Source organism: Artibeus jamaicensis, unplaced genomic scaffold (assembly GCF_021234435.1).
Source record: "Artibeus jamaicensis isolate MK-2021 breed Jamaican fruit bat unplaced genomic scaffold, CSHL_Jam_final contig_559, whole genome shotgun sequence".
NCBI lineage: Eukaryota > Metazoa > Chordata > Mammalia > Chiroptera > Phyllostomidae > Artibeus > Artibeus jamaicensis.
Window position 1 is genome coordinate 338,396 of NW_026521887.1, and position 20,491 is coordinate 358,886.

The window sequence follows — 20,491 nt, forward strand, 5'->3', positions numbered from 1 at the left end:
AAAAATAAAATTTAATAACTTGGAAGCATCTTGAAAATATAGCATTGAAAAACAAAAAAAGAATTCTTAGCATAAAATCATTTATGTCATTTAAGATCACATTTATTGTGATCTTTTGAAAATACATTTGTATCCAAGGACATTAAATAAACACATTAGAGCTTATGCCTTGGTATAGAAAGCATTGTGTCTGTGATGAACAATGAGAAGGAAAATAATGAAATAACATAAAGCAAGAGGGTTCATGGGCATACCAGCAATTACAGTAGGTTGTGACTCACCCAACGCTCTTCACTGAAGGCAAAAAGAGAGAGGAAATTAAAGCAAACAAAAGTTTTAGCAATTATCTGAACCCAATCTCTGCTTTAAACACAAGCAATTCCTATCATATTCAGCGTTAACTCAGCCTCAGTCATTGCACAGAAGATCACCTAGAACCTGTGGAGAATCTAATTTTATAAGAAGAGCTGAGTTTTGTGAAAAGATATGATAGTGGAAGAGGGATAAGCCACATTTTCTAAAATGTCCCCATAATAAATAAGTGACAAAAATACTTGTTGCTGACCACAAACACACACATACACATGCACATGCCCATATACATCCCAGAACACTTTAAGGGATAGGGGAAAAAAACATAAATGAAGTGAAATCAGCTGGTTAAAGGCAAACAGAGAAGCCAATGTGCCACAGTTTGGAGACAAATGCCAATAATGGCAACCTAATTCTGGAGATTAATGTGGCCACTTAGGAGAATGAGACACTGGGCATTGGGCGTTCTTGCAAAGTCCCATAGCTGAATTCAAGCCTCTTACACACAGCCAAGACATTGCAAAGAACTGCAGCTTTAGAGAAATGGTGGGTGAAAAAAGCCTGACTGCCTTCAAGGGAAAGTAAGAATACCTCCAACTGTGTTCTTTTACAAAAGGAAAAATGATCTCATTTGGGAATAAGCAGTCACAAGCTTGGTCTCATGTGGATCTGGGTTCTTTCTCACACTACCCCAGACTCAAGGAACCCCCAGGCTAAGGCATCATGCAAAAAATTTCCAGGCAAGTGGCATCCAACATATTTTAAGAAAAATCTCTTGTGGAGAAAATCACCTTCAATTCTGTTCCCTAGGAATTTCCACTTATTATTACATTTGGCCAAACATTATCTCACAATAAAGGTAAACTACCACACCATAAGGACACATGTTTCTATGGGGGAGAATAGGCAGAAGCCACAAGTGACTTATTTTAATTCTCAGACTCCTTATGCAAATATAGGGATCAGATGCAGAATATAAAATGATCAGGAAAATAGAATATAAAAGAGGGAAAAATAAGAAGAGTTAGAAACTGAAAATTTTCTGGAACTTATTGAAATAAGTGAAACCAAAGATATACACCAGAGGGTAGTAGCATGATCTCTTTAGAGGAATGGAAAAATAAATGTCAGTCTAGATTTCCGTACATAACAGCATCATCTCTCAAGATCAAGAATGAAAGTTTTACCTTTGCAACAGTATAAATGGACCTGGAAAATATTATGCCAAGTGAAGTAAGCCAGTCAGAGAAAGACAAATACCATATGATTTCACTTATATACGCATCAAATGAACAAACTGAACAAACAAGCAAAACAGAGACAGGCTCATAGATGGAGAGCAGTATGACAGCTGTTAGGGTGTCAGTGAGGGGGTAGAAAGATTGAGCAAAAAGGAAACAGGACTCATCAACATGGGCAACAGTGTGGTGATTGGGAAGTGGAAAGGGTGGGATAAGAGGAATAAATGGTACTGGAAAAAACATGCAATAAAAAATGCAAATGAAAAAAGAAAGAATACTCGTTTTGAAAACAAAAACTGAAAGAACTTACTACCCCAGATTCTTCCTTAAAGAACTTCTAAAAAATCAACTTCAGAAAGAATGAAAATTATCCCAGAGGAAAGTAGTGAGCAAGTGACCTGGAAGCATGCGGAAAAGTCTAACCAACATTGGTTATGGAACAATAGTGAAACTGTCTAAATTATTGGGGTAAAATTAATATTATAAGGTAATGTAGAAAACTTGAGCAGTAAGCCAGATAGGGAATGATAAAAAAGCATCCCAAGGTCTTTGTCTTGTTAATGAGATGAGTAGATATCTTGAATTAAATGTAGACATTATTTTAAATGGGTATATACAAGGATAGGCAAAAGTAGGTTTACACTTGTGAGTACACAAAATGCAGAGTCTATTCTTGTATTATTATTTATGTATTTATTTGTATTCTTCCGTATGGACAACTCAAAGTTACTTACACTTACCCCTGTACCTATGTGTGTCATATATATCAATCTATAAAATAAAAAAGGAGAAAAAAATAAACAAATGATACATAAAACAGATTATTAGAAACTATAAAATAAAGTGCTGAAAGTAAATTGAAATATATTAATAATCATAAGAAATAAGTTTTCTAGATAAACAAAATTTCCAGGTGGTATTTAAAAATACCAAATTATGTTCCTTTTGCAAAATGTGTCAAAAAATAAGAATATAGAAAATGTGTGCTATGAAAATAACAACAACAGAATTTGACATAGTAATATTAATATCAGGGTCATTAGATCTTGATTTAAGTTTAAATTGCCTAGGAGGGGATACAATTCTAAATATTTATGATTGTAATAAAATAGCCACAAACAAATAGCCATAAAACAAAATTGTTATAAATATAGGGAGATATAGGCAACTTTATTATCAGGTTTGGAGATATTCATATAACTTAGTTAGAGATTAATAGGTCAGGCAATAAATATTTAGTACAAATAAAAAGATTTAACAACACAATTAACAAGCTGAATTTAATGGACATATAATGAAAACTCTACTCAATAATTTGGGAATATTGTTATTTTCCTTACTATAAGGAACATTTACATAAATATCATGCACAGTGCTATAAAAAAGAAGTCTAAATTAATTTCAAAGGATTAAAATAAATTTGGCTATATTCTCTGTATAATGCAATCAAGTTATACATCAAAAAGAAGAAAATAACTTTTATTATATTTTATTTTTTAATTAAAACTTTATTGTACTTATTTCCATTACCATTTAGTCCCCATATGCCCCCACCCTACCCCCAGCAATCACCACACTGTTGTCCATGTCCATGAGTCCTTTTTCCTTTTGCTCAACCCCTCCACCACCTAACCTGCCACCCAATAGCTGTCATCTCCTCTCCATCTGTGAGCCTGTCTGTGTTTTACTTGTTAGTTCAGTTTGATTCCACATATGAGTGAAATCATAAGGTATTTCTCTTTCTCTGATGAACTAATTTCATTTACCATAATGTTCTCCAGGTCCATCCATACTGTCATAAAGGGTAAAATTTTCTTCTTTTTTATGGCCGAGTAGTATTCCACTATGTAAAAATCCCATAGTTGTTTTATCCACTCATCTACTGATGAACACTTGGACTGCTTACATATCTTGGTGACTGTAAACAACACTGTGATGGACATAGGGATGCTTATGTTCTTTCAAGTTAGTGTTTTGGGTTCCTTTGGATATGTTCCCAGAAGTGAGGTGACTGGGTCAAAAGGCAGATTCATTTTTAATTTTTGAGGTATGTCCACACTGCTTTCCACATTGGCTGCACCAGTCTGCATTCCCACCAACAGTGCAAAAGCCTTCCCCTTTCTCCATGAACTCACCAGCACCTTGTTATTTGTTGCTTTACTGATGATAGCCATTCTGACAGGTGTGAGATGAAATTTCAGGGTGGTTTTAATTTGCATTCTTCTGATGATTAGTGATGTTGAGCATCTTTTTATATGTCTATAGACCCTCTGTATACCCCCTTTGGAGAAGTATCTATTTAGGTCCGTTGCCCATGTTTTAATTGGGTTGTTTGGTATTTTTGGTGTTGAATTTTTTTAAGTTATTTATAAATTTTTCATGTTAACCCCTTATGAGATGTATTGGTGAATATGTTCTCCCATTCTGTGGTTTCTCTTTTTATTTGGAAGATGTTTTCTTTTGTTATGCAAAACTTTTTAGTTTGATGTACTCCCATTTTTTCTTTTGTATTCTTTGCCTGGGGAGATATATCTGATAAAAAATTTCTAGGAAGAATATCTGTAATTTTGTTGGTTATATTTTCTCTTATGATTTTTATGGTTTCAGGTGTAATGTTTAAGTCTTTGATCCATTTTGAGTTTATTCTTATATATGGTGTAGGAACATTATCTAGTTCATTTTTCTGCATGCATCTGTCCAATTTTCCCAACACCATTTATTGAAGAAACTACCTTTAGTCTATTGTATTTGTTTGCTTCCTCTATCAAATATTAATTGACTATAAAGTTGCGGATTTATTTCTGGGCTCTCTAATCTGTTCCTTGATCTATGTGTCTGTTTTTATGCAAGTACCAGGTTGTTTTGATTACTACAACATTGTAGTATAGTTTGATATTAGGTAGCATGATTCTTCCAACTTTGTTCTTCAGGATCACTGTTGTTATGCAGGGCTTTTGTGGTTCCATATAAATTTTTGAAATATTAGTTCTACTTCAGTGAAATATGTCATTGGAATCTTGATAAGAAATACATTGCATGTATAGATTGCTTTGGGTAGTTTGGACATTTTAATGATGTTAATTCTTCCTATCTATGAATCGAAATGTGGTTCCACTTATTTGTATCCATTTGATTTCTTTCTTCAGTGTCTTATAATTTCCTGAGTACATGTCTTTTACATCCTTGTTTAGGTTTATTCCTAGGTATTTTATTCTTTTTGAAGCAATTGTGAATGGGATTGTTTTCTTAATTTCCCTTTCTGTTAGTTTATTACTGGCATATAAAAATGCAACTGATTTATGGATATTAATTTTGTATCCTGTTATTTTGTTGAATTTATTCATCAGTTTTAGTAGTTTCTTGGTGAATATTTGTGGTTCTCTATGTACAGTATCATGTCATCTGCAAACGTTAGACCTACAACCATAAAAATTGTACAAGAAAACTTAGACAGCAAAATCTCAGATATTGCTTGTAGAAATTTTATATCAGATATATCTCCCCAGGCAAGGGACACAGAAGAAAAAATAAAAATGGGACTACATAAAACTAAAAAGTTTTTGAACAGCAGATGAAATTATCAACAAAATAAAAAGAAAAACCACAGAATGGGAGAACATATTCACCAATACATCTGGTAAGGGGTTAACAGGAAAAATTTACAAATAACTTAAAAAATTCAACACCCAAAATACCAAACAACCCAGTTAAAAAATGGGCAAAGGACCTAAATAAACACTTCTCCAAAGAGGATATACAGAGGGTCTATAGACATATGAAAAGATGCTCAACACCACCAATCATCAGATATATGCAAATTAAAGCCACCAGGACAGCATGGGTGAAACTGGAGAGCATTATGTTAAGTGAAGTAAGCCAGGTGGTAAAAGACAAATACCATATGATCTCACTTATAAGTGGAACCTAATCAACAAAACAAACAAGCAAGTAAATATAACCACAGACATTGAAATAAAGAACAAACTGGCAATAACCAGAAGGGAGGGGAGAGACGGATACTGGGGGAAAGTAGGGGAAGAGTCATCAAGGAACACGTATAAGGGACCAATGGCCAAAGCCAAAAAAGGGTAGGACTGAGGGTGGGAGGTGGGGGTAGGTGGGGTGAGGGAAGGTGATGGTAGGAAATGAAAACAACTGTACTTAAACAGCAATAAAAAATCCTACATGAAATATCATCTCACACCTGTCAGAATGGCTATCATCAGTAAAGCAACAAATAACAAGGTGCTGGTGAGTTCATGGAGAAAGGGGAAGGCTTTTGCACTGTTGGTGGGAATGCAGACTGGTGCAGCCAATGTGGAAAGCAGTGTGGACATACCTCAAAAATTAAAAATGAATCTGCCTTTTGACCCAGTAACCTCACTTCTGGGAACATATCCAAAGGAACCCAAAACACTAACTTGAAAGAACATAAGCATCCCTATGTCCATCACAGTGTTGTTTACAGTCACCAAGATATGTAAGCAGTCCAAGTGTTCATCAGTAGATGAGTGGATAAAACAACTATGGGATTTTTACATAGTGGAATACTACTCGGCCATAAAAAAGAAGAAAATTTTACCCTTTATGACAGTATGGATGGACCTGGAGAACATTATGGTAAATGAAATTAGTTCATCAGAGAAAGAGAAATACCTTATGATTTCACGCATATGTGGAATCAAACTGAACTAACAAGTAAAACACAGACAGGCTCACAGATGGAGAGGAGATGACAGCTATTGGGTGGCAGGTTAGGTGGTGGAGGGGTTGAGCAAAAGGAAAAAGGACTCATGGACATGGACAACAGTGTGGTGATTGCTGGGAGATGGGGACATAGGGGACTAAATGGCAAAGGAAAAAATATAATAAAGCTTAAATTAAAATAATGAATAATTAAGAGTTAATCACGCAAGGAAAGGAAGAGAAGATGAATCTAGTCAGAGGAAAGAATATGATGATGTGCTCTTACATAGGAGGGAGCAGGTTGTCCTGAGGAGCTGGAGTCTAGTGAAGGTAACTGTGGCTAGGAAAGAGCAGGGTGTAGTCAGCCAGACCCAGAGTGGACTTGAACTGAGATATTCAATGGCTTTAAAGGGGGCATGATGCAATCAAATTCATCTTAAAAAAAAAACCTCTTTCTGATTGTAGTGTAAAGAATAGGGCACATCAAGGAACATGGAAAACTAATTAAGACATCATTGCATTAGCCAACATGAACAATGGGTGGTAGAGCTGGAGATGCATGGAGGAATGCTGATGAGACTTAAGAGGAAAAAAGTCAGAACTTGACTATGAGATGTGAGGGAAACAGAGAAATTGAGGAGGGGCTAATGGAAAGATGGAGAGGCCCTTTACTGATAAAAAATAGTAGAAAAGAATCAAATTTGGGGTGAGGTAAAGAGAAGGTAAAACTTTTTTTCATTTTGGCATGCTTTTGAGACAGCTAGGTGGAAATTTTGAGTGGGAAACACAAATCCGGAACTCAGAGGTGAGCTTTGTGTAAGAAACTAGAATTTAAGTCACCTGTGTCTAGAAAGAAGTTTGAACCCCATCTATTTTTGGTGATGGCAAGTAGGAAAAGATGATAGAGAGCAGAGCAGAGCAAAAAAGGTTAGGATCAAGGAAATTTAACACTTAGAATTTGAACAGAAGATTTTATAAAGGAGCAAGAGAGAAGTGAAAGGAAAGGCAGAAGAATGCAGGGTCATGGAGAACAAAGAGAAAACAGTATTTCCATGAGAAAGTTGAGAAAACAAGGTTAAATGCTAGTCTCAAAAAGGTGACTAAAAAGTGAAAAATTTGTGTTCACCTTGGTATGTGTATTATTGATATTAATGGGGCCATTTGAAAGCCAGGTTCAAGAGGTATGGGCAAAAGTGAGTTATGAGGAATGGGAGGCAGCCTTTTACCAATCCAGCTTTCATAATCCCAGACTAGTGCTATTGATAGCACGAAGCCTTTGTATCATGTTCCAGTGCATTTACCCTTCCATGCTGGAGAAGGCATTTATCTGGACAAAGGGGGAAGCCATTCATTTCCTGCTTCTTTATCACATAGCACTTTTTTTGTATTTACTTAAAAAGAATATTGAGTATCTAAAAGAAAACATACTGATTAGTATATGGTGATCACCACCGTGACGCAAAAAAACCTTTAAGGTGAAAATTAATATATTGGGGTCTTTTCCACGTTGGTTTTAAAACAAACAAAAAAACCCATTATATCATCACTATGATACTTATCACAAAGTGTCAAAAATGGGTTCTAAAACACAGTATTTATGTTTCTTCTATCTTAATTTCCTTAAACTGTAGTCGCTTATGCTACGGTTAAAATTAGTCACTTGTTCAGTGTATATCAGAATTTATTAAAATACAATTTCCCAATTCTTATCCCCCGCCCCAATTCCAACTGATTGCTTTTTTGGTGGAACTGCAACATGTCTCCAGGCTGTGCTGAGGTAGTTGGTCCAGGGATCTCACTTAGGGCAACAATGCTGCGTATGTTACACTGTCAGATACAAAGCTCAGAAGAGCTATGGTTATTGTACAATATTCATTATCAATAGAGATTAAATTATAGTTATAAATTTTTACTTATTAAGAAATATTTCATCATAGATTTAAAAAGAAGATAAATTTTGCTAAGCTTCAGTTGACCGGCAAACAACTTTGTCTCCATCTCTTAATACTGGAGAGCTCACTGCCTTACTGGAGGCTGCTTACATGGTGATCAGTGACATGCTTGGGAAACTGAGCTTCCTTGTTCCTCTTTTCAGCCGAGGGCCCAAACCTGTTATTCTTGTCTCCTAGGTAGCCCTACAAGTGCTGCCATTTGAGAGTCACCATGACCACTATGGATGAACCAAGGGGGGCTACAATTGAGTTTATACACTAAAGGGGCAAAGAGGGAAGGAATAAATACTAAGATACAAATCATTTTGTAATTTAGATTTTTTCTTTCCTCAGATCTTCGAGACTTCGGGTCAAGTAATAGATGAGAAAAATAAAAAGGGAAATAATTGGCACATATGTTCAAAATTCCATATTTAAATTGTTCATAATTTGATTATTTTTACTGTTTCTACTAGTCTTCAGAAGAGTAGCTAAATGCAAATGCAAGTGTTTAAAGGCATTGCAAAATGTACAGAAAAATCTGAGTAAAATTCCAAGAATATATATGTATATGCAACATCTAAATTACAATTTAAGGGCCTTTCCAAGAACATTTGCTTAATAAACAGGAACAGAAGTGAAAATTTTTGCAATGCTAATCATTACACTACTTTCTCTTTCCAAAGCTTACAGGATGCTAGGATATGTTACAGGTGTTCATTTGGAAAAGAAATAGTCTTTAACATCTATTTCATGAGAAGAATGAAAGGTTAAAGAAAACCAAAGTGTATGATTCAGAAAAGGGTGTTCCCAAATATTGTAAATAATAATGACTATTTGTGTAGTGATGCAAAGAAAACATAGATCTTTAAAAGAAACAAAGATCTTCACAACCTTAGTCCAGGAAATGGGTTGGGATTATTGCATGCATCATTTAAAAAATAAAATATGGACAGGCACGGTTTTGACCAAGATTGCTTAAACTACTCTTTCATTAAGAAAGAGGGTATTATAATAGAAGTCCTTATTCCTAAAGTATTTACACTAATAGACTAGAAAATTTTCAAGTGATATCCTGGCAGAACTGGCCTTGGGTCAGTTTCACAGAATGTAGAGGTCAGGCAGGAATTCAGGAATGCAGAGAGATTACATTTCTTCCACCTTTGGACGATAGGTACAGCCTTCAGTTCCTTCAGTTTCTGTCCTGAATCCCTTTATTTTTTTAATATAGAGGCAGATTTCTGTCAGTTCCACAGTAACTAGCTCAGAAAGTTAGAAAACAATCACCAGTGGTTCAGGATGAGTAATAAAAAAACTCATCCTGAACTCAGCTGAAAAATGCTGGACGTTGCCAAGAAAAGTGAATGAAAGTCTCTCCTTGATCAAAACATTTATCACAGATCTGTGCCTATTTGTTGTTGCAATTCTTTCATGCTGAACCCATAGATGTGCCCAATAAATTCTGACCCTTTGTAATATGAGTCATGAAAAAAATCAAAAGGTGGACATAATGTTGTGGTTTGGCAACTATGCTCTCCGTCCCTAAAATCTTGTGTAGGTAGATGGTTGGAAAGCATTGGTTTCTTTACTCTGATTGTTTGGGAAGCATGTGCCTAGCAGCTGAATTACTTATGTGAGCCCACACTTCGAATCAGTTGTCACTCAAGAACAGAACTCTGGGATCCTGGCTGCAGTGTAACAGGGTTGCACAAGGCTTGTATAAAATTCAACTCTGTGGAGCAAATGTATTGTAAATACAAGCAAATCATTACTTAAATCTTGTCAATGTTGTTTTCCCTTCAAAGGCAGTAGACTATGCCAAGCTTTATTAAAAATGAGAGCTGAAATAAAGAGATTATTTAGGCAGATAACCCATTTGCCATAGCCAAGCTGAAGCACTATCATTTACAGCATAACTGGAAGTATCTTTAACTTCTGTGGTCAGTTTTTAAGAATATTTTATAAACTTACAGGTATTTTATTTGGGGGAATCAGGAAATGTGGGCTAAGCTTTACCTTAATATTTGGGATGAAGACAAAATTGGTTCAAGCTCTCTAGAAGATGCTGTGTTTCTTATTGTTTGAAACTTTGAAATATGAATGGCACTTTAAATTGAGTGGGGGTATGCCTTCTTTGGTGCCATTAAAGTAGCTTAAACTGATACTGAATAAAAAACTAGCCCATTTATTTATTTTTAATTTTTTTCTTATATGTTCCTTTTTCTTCCCCCTCTCCATCCCATTCTTCTTCTTTCCCTCCTTCCTTTTTTCTTCTTTCCCTCCTTCCCTTCCTTCCTTTTCTCCATCTTTTCCTCCTTGCTTTTCTCCTACCCTCCCTCCTCCTTGTTTTCCCTTTCCCCATTTCTTCATGTTCTCTCCTTCTTTCTTTCTCTCTCTCTCATTCTCTCCTGATGCTGTCATTATTAAATATTGGTGAAGTAGAAAGAGAACAGAATTTTTGTCATGTCAATGTGATCCCTAGCAATGATTAAGTTGTATTCTGGATTCCACTCACCTCTGCTTTCCATCCTTGGAGCATGTGGGAAGGGTTGCAACTCAGGAAACAGAACTGGTTAATTTTACCAGGCAGGTGAGTTTGTAGGGTTTTAAGAAACAAGACAGACTTATTTGATTTTGTACTTTTTATATTATTGATTTTGATTTCTAAAGGAAAAACAATTAATTTATTTACTTGATTTTAATTATATAATAATTCTTTTACAAAATAATAACAATATTATTATTAATAATACAATTCTGACTGTAGCTTAAGTTTTCATGTTTTATTTTGTTTTTATTTTGAGTTCTTTTTTGTCCTTGCATTGTATGCCACTGAGAAGGCACAGTGAAATTACTCTGTTGTATAAGTTATTTGAAATAACTCTTTTGTGCGATTAAGCCACCATTGTAATCTACACTTAGGTTCATTTATTCCATTTTTGTTTTAGTTTTTAGGTACTGATTTGCAAAATTATGTATAATTATATAAAACATTTGCATAGTTCCAAAACTACATCTACAAAGTATAGTGTAGACAAAGAAGCTTAGCTTAACTTTTTGACCTTTCCCTTTTCTCTCTTTCCAATTACTGGTAGCTTTTAAAATAGACATTGGCTTAATTTTTTATTTTTGGTCATTTGTTAATTTATAAAAAAACTGCCAGAAAACAAAATTACTTAAAAATAACAATAATCAGGTCTTCCGCCAAGATGGAGGTGTAGGTGGAACCACCTTGCTTCCGTGCACAACCAAATCTAAGAACAACTATTTTTAACAATAATAAACACAACCAAGCCACACAGAAAATCGACAATATGGAGTCCAAAGACAACGAAATGCTCAGCTAAACCGGTAAGAGGAGCGAAGCCAGCAGTGGAGCAGGTTGGCAAAAAAAATCCCCCAACGGGTGGTGCGCAAGCAGCCGAAGGCGCGGATCGCGGTATAGCTATGGGAGCACACAGGGAAGAGGCGCGGCTGGCTGTCTGCGGTAGGTCGCACATCTGCATGCGGATAAACCAGTGAAGAGGCGAGCAGGGTCGGGGCAGCAGGCTCGCACAATTCCGATCCGATAAACAGGCCGGGGCGAGTGGTGGGACTGGACAGACTGGGCTAGCGGAGAGGACCACCATTGCTCCCTCTCTGACCACGCCCCCACACACAGTGTCACAAACCAGCGACCTGGGTCGCCCCGTCCTGGTAAACAACTAAGGCTTCGCTCCGCTTACTTAACGGTGCGAACAGACCAAAAATGGCTCAAGAACAACTCAGAGCCCCAGAGCCCATCAATCTAAGCCATGAAGAAATAGCCAAACTTTCAGATGCACAGTTCAAAACACTGGTTATCAGGATCCTCACAGAACTGGTTGATTTTAGTCACAAATTAGAGAAACATATGGAAGCTAAACTAATTGAAATGAATGGTAATGCAAAGGAAACCAATAATAATGGAAAGGAGATTAGGACTCAAATCAATGGAGTGGACCAGAAGGAAGAAAAAAATGATTGAACAGAAAAGAATGAAGAAACAAGAATTCAAAAAAATGAATGAGGAGAAGCTTAGGAACCTTCAGGACATCTTTAAACGTTCCAACATTCGAATTATAGGGGTACCAGAAGGGGAAGAGGAACAGCCACCAGTGGAAAACTTATTTGAACAAATAATAAAAGAGAACTTCCCCATTCTGGCAGAGGAAATAGACTTCCAGGAAATCCAGGAAGCTCAGAGAGTCCTAAAGAAGTTGGACCCAAGAAGAAACACACCAAGACACATCATCATTACATTAGCCAAGATTAAAATGAAGGAGAGAATCCTAGAAGCAGCAAGAGCTAAGGGGACAGTCACCTACAAAGGAGTTCCCATCAGACTGTCAGCTGATTTCTCAAAAGAGACCTTACAGGCAAGAAGGAGCTGGAAAGAAGTATTCCAAGTCATGAAAACCAAAGACCTACAACCAAGATTGCTCTATCCAGCAAAGTTTTCATTTAGAATGGAAGGACAGATAAAGTGCTTCTCAGATAAGACCAAATTCAAGGAGTTCATCATCACTAAGCCCTTATTATATGAAATGTTAAAGGGACTTACCTAAGAAAAAGAAGATAAAAAAGATGAACAGTGAAAGGACAGCAAACTCACAGTTAGTAACAACCACACCTAAAACAAGAGCAAACTAACAGGACAGCTAGATCAGGAGCAGAACTATAGAAATGAAGATCTCATGGAGGGTTAGCAACAGGGGAGTGGGAGGAGGAGAAGGGGGGAGAAGGTACAGAAAATAAGTAGCATAGACAGTAGATAGAAAATAGATAGGGGGAGGGTAAGAATAGTAGGGGAAATACAGAATCTAAAGAATTTGAGACATGTATTCATGAACTAAAGGGGGAAATGGTGGGGGAGGGCTATGCAGGGTGGAGGGGAATAGAGGGGGGAATAGAACAAATGTAATGGCATAATCAATAAAAAAGTTAAAAAAACAATAATCATTCAATCTCTCAGTTTCTGTGGTTCAGAAATTCTGTGGATCAGTGCTCCGGCCCATGGAGCAATCAACTGGGGCTCGACCACCTACCTAGAACAAATGAGTTGGGGGGACAAGAGGCACGAAGAATGGCAGCAAGACAAAAGATTCTGATCAAGCTGCAAACTTTATTTTTCCGAACTGGGTATATATATAGGGGGGGAGGGAGAGGAAGGAGATTAGGTTGCTTGCTATTGGCTAGCTTGAGACAAAGAAGGGCCCGCTTATTGATTACTTGGGTGCAACTGGTACTCGTGGACACCTCATGTGCCTGTAGCCGATTGGCTTGGGGAGCGCATGCACACCTCATTTACCTGTAGCCGATTGGCTTTGTGGAGCGCACAGGTTCCTGTAATCAATGCAATGTTTTTAGCTAGAAGCCAGGTGTAAGGTTCCCAACAGATCAGAATTTCTGTGATTCTGTGGATCAGCTGCACAATTTGAGCTGGGGTCTCTCAGGCTTTATAGTCAGATGTTGTTTGAAGCTAGAGCAGAAAATGGAGTCGTTGGAGGCAGCTGGGCATCTGTTGATGTGAGTCTGGGGCTTCTTCATGTAGAGTGATTGAATGAGTTAGCTTAGGTAGGCTTCCTCGCAGCATGAAAAATATGAAAGAAAACTAAGAAAATGTAGAAAGGCTCAGGAGTCCACTTGAAGTGATCCCCACTGGCCAATGGACCCTTTGAACATTAATAATAATTGCATCAAAATACATCAAATAAATCTAAATCCATTTGCTCATAATCATATTACTTTTAGAAAAACCTCAATGGTCTTCTTGCCTGTTTAGAAGGTGATAGATAAACAACTATTTGGAAAAGTGACAAATAAAGGGAAAAACTCAAGCATTTATTATGACTTTCTTATATGAGCACTGTAATCAGATCTGATGAGGGGAAGTTTCATTCTATAAAAATTTTCTGGTATATGAATAAAAAAAACTAATGAAAAAATTAGAGCATCACCATTTTACCACCCCAAATAAAGAGTTAAATGCTATTGTGTTAGAGTTGACCATTGAACCAGCTCAATCAAATTCTCTCTGCATCTGAGTTGTGGCATCTACTGAGGCACATTTTAGAATGAGCAGCAGATGGCCCGAGTGGGCAGTTTAAGTCTCTCCAAGTATGCTAAGTGCAGGTGCAATGCTCTGAAGTCTGGGGCCTGGTAAGCTTCACTCTTCGCTCCCCAGCATTCCCACATGGGTGCAAACTGCCTGCTGTATAGTGTGGACAGGAAAGAGAGGGAACCTCTGGGACCTGAGGTCCAGCCATTTTCTGTCACAGCCTCCATAGCAGTTGCTGCTTCTACCTCTGAGAACCTGCAACTCCAACTCATTAGGTCTTGAGGCCACTATTTTGGGAAGTACATGAATCTCAAAACTCGTGATATACTATATAAGCTTTATCATATTTAAAGTGTAATCTTAGACTGTGAACTCAATAAAGATAAAGATTCTATCTTTTCTTCTCTATTATCTTTCATAACACTTTCTAAATGACTATAACACTGTAGACATTTAACTAATATTTCTAGAATAACGGCTGAAGTGATCCAAAACTTTTGTGCCTTTTGCCATATGTGAGGGAACAGTCTACTGAAATCAGGCAAATCTTGCTGAAATTATTTTTTTCACTCTTTCAATTTCCTTCCTTCATCAATGATCTGAGATTAATTGATAACTATGACCTCCCAATGTGATTCTATCAACACATAAGACTTCCTGGTTGTCCATTAAAAAAAATAAAACCAAACTCTGTTATGGCTATTTCCAGGCTTTTATGATCTTTGTTTTTTATAGTGTCACAGTGAGTTCTTGTCATTTGCAGATTCTATTATTTAATTCATGTCATTTTCAGAATGTGTTCCTTGTAGGATGTTTAGAAAAAAATTGTATTTATCTTTCTTCAAGATACATAGGGAGGGAAAAAGCTATTGCGCTCACAAAATTGACTTCTGTGAGCAGGGTACTCCCTGTTCTATGTTGGATCCAATGCAACCATTTAGAGCTCAAATGGCACCAAGGAAAGTGTGCAGATAGGAACACATGCCTCTCAGGTGTCCACCCCCACAATGTGGAGGGACAGAAAACCATTTGGTGAAGTTCTTTGCAAGGGAAAAGTTGCAACCCAAATATTATGCTGTTTGTCTTCTCCTAGCCCTTGCCACTCTGAATTTTCCTCGTGTATTCATTCACTCATTGGCTGTTTGAAATGATGACATGCTGCTCTGCCCCCCAGTAAAACGTAAGCTCCAGGAGAGCTTGAGTTTACTGTACATTCCTGTCTCTGACTAATGTTTGGTTCATGGCAGACACCCCATAAGTATATGTCAAATGAATCACTATTAAAACAAACAGGTTACTGGAAACAGCAGAGAAATGGCCTGTTTTAGTACATACCCCGGAAGAGAAAATAACATTGAGTTTGCCCATCAAGTCGCTGTTGAACTGCCATCAGTTAATTAATTTCAACCTCAGATGGCCTGGGTGTAAAGTAAGTCATTTAATCATTTAGTCCTACATACCTCGAAAGAGAAGTGTGGAAAAATTTTTAATTGGTCTGGAAAGTTACCTGTGAAAACCTCTGTTCATTTATTGTAACAGCTGATGTGAAGAATTCTGGAAAATTTGTGGATAATTTTAGAACAATTCTCCTATGATTAATTTGAACCCACATTTAGGCATGACTTGTATGAAATAAGAACAATATCACCTTTTTTTCTTTCATCACCTAATAATCTCATGAAGAAACATGAAGGAAAATTAATTAACTATATATATAGTATCTGTAAAATTAGTAGGCAGGATAATGAATGAGAAGCCCTGATTTTCATAGAAGGAAGAACACTATTCTGTCTATTCTGTTCTTCTTATTGCCATAACTACTCTCAAAGCAAATCATATATATTAAATCATTTCATAAGGGCCTGCCATTAAAGGAGGAGCATTTATTGTATTCAAACATACTTTGTAATGGACCATACAATATTCATCTTCTATCACCAAACAGCACCAGTAAAGATAAGTGGAAAAACTAAGATAAAATAATGGGTTAGATACTGTACTTTATCCTTCATCCCATAGAACAAATCAAACTCTTACAATAATATTTCCCCTGTAAGATAATGTGGCTTAGTTTCTTACAAGGCGAGTAAACATTGCTAGTGCCCCAATACCCTTGGGAACACATTAGTTTTATGCTGGCTTTTAATGTTTGTGGCCAAAATCAAGTTGATATTTCTTCACAAATACAACACTTTGTCATCAGTTTTAAGAGGAAACTGATGTCAATCTACAGCTGATTAATAGCCAGTGATTAAAAATAAATTGCTTCTGAATGGTGTGCCATTATTATATAGCATCTGAAATTCTCCCAGAAATCTCAGGGTAGCCAGTGCCCGAGTCTTCCTGCATTGGTGATGAGACATTCTTTTGTCACTCTTCCCAATCTGTAAAGCCTTCTAGAAAATACAATTTCTATAAAATCTAGGTTGTCAGCATAAAAAGGAAGTTGGCAGAACATAAATTTCCGTTGCTAAGTGATACTTGGCAAATATGATACATGTACATTATGGCATTTGACAACACTTTCAGGAGAGGAGGGGTTCCAAATTGATGGAAATGAACAATTTCCAAAAGATAGGTGAAAGCACAAGGGCTGAGGGCTGGGAGTCCATCCTGTCTGCCTGAGAACCCAGGCCTGGGAAATAGAATTACATTTTACTTAATATTTAGTCTAGGAACTTTCTGCCGGTCTACTCTTGCCTAACCTTTGTAAAGGAAAGAGTGATGGTTCTGCGGTGTTTCCATTTATCACTGTGTCAAAAGGGAAATGTTGGAATAGCCATTTGCCAAGGTGAATAACAGCTTTCAGGGCATCTTAAGTATAACAGAGAAGGAAGAGAAAATTATTATTACTATATGCACTGTCGGAAAAACATCTGTTAAAATGCCAGGGGTCTTGTTTTTATAACACTAAAACAACGGACGTTCAATTAGACTGAAAGGGTCTCTGAGATCAGCTGGTCTAATCTCTTATTTTACATATCAGGAGACCCAGGTGCAGAGGGATTAATGGATGGCCCACAGTCAGGCACATGGATAACCGATGACCCGCTGGGACCTGAGTCTAGCCTTTAACCCTCCACAGGGTGTCCCTGAACACATGGCCATGTCCCTCTGAATAAACCACCTGATAAAACATAAACACTAATCTTTGAAAATCACAGAACCTTAATTTATTATCACTATAATTTCAAAGAAAGTTACCCTTACTGATCCAGCAAAGACATGCACAAAACTAGAGAAAGATGAGTGAAAGATTGCAGTGTCCTCCATTTGCTTATTGGAGTCTCCACAACCACTCTCGTGAGCTCTCTTTTCTCAATTGGTTTGGTTGTGAATGTTTCCTCCTGATTTTAACTAAATAAATCATATTTCCTGGACCAGGTATTCTCAGTAAGAATTGGTACCTTTTCCAGACATTTTCAGTGCCTCAATCTGTCAGTTATACCCATGAAACAATATGGCCTTTCTGTACATTTTTTTAATTTTAACATTAGGTGTATCTGTTTCCATAGAACTGTTGCACACACATGCCATGAGATGGTCACCAGGATATTATCAATCAGGAAATTTGACAATAGTAATTAGAAATTTTCAACACAGTTAGGAGGAAACATTTCACAACAAAATGTAATTCTGAAATGAAGCCATTCTCTAGCAAATCAACATGGGCCTGATATTTAAAAATCACTTGATTGTGTGTACATTTGAAGCTCATATCACTTTAACGGGGACTACTTTGCCAGATGCAAAAGTCTAGCATAACCAAAAGCCTCCTATATTCTTTAATCCTTCACAATCTACACTTAAAGTTGTGTTGTTAACAAATAAGAAAATCCCCAAAACAAAGATTTTAGAAGGCTGTATCAGAGTTTAATTCAGGGACTTTGAGGCTTGCAGGCTCATCCTCTGGATGTATTTAGACCTAACTGGGTTGGAGACCTTGTTGTTACACACTGTAAAACTAGACACGTGATAGTCTCCATGTCTCAGTAAAAATCAGATGTAAAATGTAGAAAATAAAACTACCTACCTCTTAAGGTTGTTAGAGAAGTTAAATGAGTTGATTTGTAAAGTTCTTAGTATAATAAATATTTGTTATTATTTCTTCACCTGTAGAATTAGGATAACAAAAGTACCTACCTCATATGGCTGTGGTGAGAATGAAAGAAATATGTAATATGTAGGTAAATTACCTAGCATATGCTCAATAACTATTAGCTAAATGGTGATGATAATAAACCTCTATCTTAGTGAATTAAAAAGATTATGGAGTCCACATTAATATCACATAAGTCCTCAATCACCACACCCTCACTATCTAGATTCCTGCTGATTCAGATGATCTTTTTTTGTGAGAAGTCGTACCCAAGACAATATTTCTAGCAAAAAGTGAGTCTAACTTGAAAATAGGGTAGCATTCAGCTTATGGGGCCTTTTGGTCATCCCTGAGTCTCTGAGGCCTGTCTCCATATCACTGCCACCTGACCTAAATCTATGTGATGATGTTATACATGCTACACATTACATATCAACAAAAAGGTGTATCATATCTTAAGAGTATGTTCTTGTTCCAATGGGCAGGTCAATAAGAATTATGGTATAATATAATTGTCAAGTAAAATAGATTACCATAACAAAAGAAAACTATAATTGGAATCAATTAGTTTACTATTATTTTCAGTTCACACATGACATGCATTATCAAAATTTCTAATGATTATTTGCCTGTATTCACAATAACCAAATGAAAGGAAGTTTCTGTCATCACAAAATTAACTGGTTTGGTGCTTTCACAAACAAGAAAATAATTGTAGGTTTAAGGCCCAATTCTTGCTGTTAATTTAAAATTTCACAACCAAAATTTGTAAATCCATCAGATGTTAAATTAGTTAATATTTAGTAAATAATGATTATTATTTTTCGTATTTTGTACCATCACCTCAAAGGAGGGGTTGCTCTGTGTTAAAGTGTTATTGATCTGGCCCTGGTCGGTTGGCTTGATTGGTTGGAGCATTGTCCCATGCACTAAAGTGTTTGAGGGTTTGATTTCTGGTCAGGGCACATATGTAGGTTGCAACCAATGGATGCTTCTCTTTGACATCAATGTTTCTCTCTTTCTCACACACTCAAATCAATAAACACTTGTATGAATATTTACTCACAAGAGGTGAGGAGGGGAAAGGAGAAAGAGAAAGAGAGATGTGTGCTAAGGAGAGTTCTTTCCATTTATTCACTAATTTCTTTCGAAACTGTGGAGATTCTATTGTGGGATATGCTATATGCATCCCTGATTTTCTCAACAGTTTAATTAACAGCAAAATAAAGAGATGAGCAAGGAATATAATTTCAAAGAGACTTAAAAGATAAATTAATTTATTTAAATAGGCAAGCCTAATCAATAACAAAATAGAGATCACAGTTGAGTGAATAAATCATAAAGACTTTCAAGAAGTCATTACTACAAAATCAGGGTGTGCAGGGGTTTAGGGAGGCAGATGACATGGAAGGGTTCTTAAAGGTCTATGCTGTACCTGAGTGGTGGGTAGTTCACTAAGCTATAACTTTGTTTGGGTGTTTTTCTAAATATCAGATTTATCTTACAATAAAAGTAGCTCTAGAACCTGCATTGCAAAAATAAAAGTTACTATGGTATATAATATGAACTCAACCCTGTGTTTATTCAGCAAATATATAAAGAGCACTTTGCATATGCTAGGTGCTGGCTCTACACTGTATTGTCCCCGAAAGCATGCCAAAGGGAGCCAGAGGTGAAGAGTGAGATTAAAGCTTGGGAAACTTCAGAAACCTGGGATCACATCCAGTTCAATGGTTTTCTGAATCTCGTTCAGCATTCTAGCCAATTCGAAAATACAGGTAAAACACTCAAAGATGTTTACCCCCGAAGCAAAGACCTGAAAATAAGCATCACCATTTGCAGGCATAATGAAACCAATTCCAAACACACTCACTAGTGAAGTCAGGGACATGAGAGGCATGCTGTACAGACCCGTGTCCTATAGATTTTCGACTGGGCAAATTACTAATTAAAAAGCAGCAGAAGATATAGAATGGCCAAAGGCTCCACCAGAACACTTCCTAACAGCAGTGGCAAAAAAAGAAAACTTTACAAAAGAGCCTTGAATCTAATCTAGAAGCCTTAAACTGGTACGGTCTTATGAATTAGAAAGCAAACTGGAAGTATTTTGAAGACAGACAACAAAAGTAAAATCTCTGCTTGG

The 20,491-nt window shown here is 36.6% G+C and overlaps 1 long non-coding RNA gene across 6 annotated transcripts in view; it reads left to right on the forward strand.

The window, feature by feature from the left end:
- Positions 1-20,491, forward strand: part of LOC119042703 (uncharacterized) — a 221,064-nt gene that overhangs the window by 43,066 nt on the left and 157,507 nt on the right. The window contains exon 4 of one of the 6 annotated variants that reach the window (XR_008392501.1): positions 8,525-13,015. The exons of the other annotated variants lie outside the window; for them this stretch is intronic. This is a non-coding gene — a long non-coding RNA (uncharacterized LOC119042703). Of the gene's footprint in view, positions 1-8,524; positions 13,016-20,491 lie in introns of those variants that run through there. 6 annotated transcript variants of the gene reach the window in all.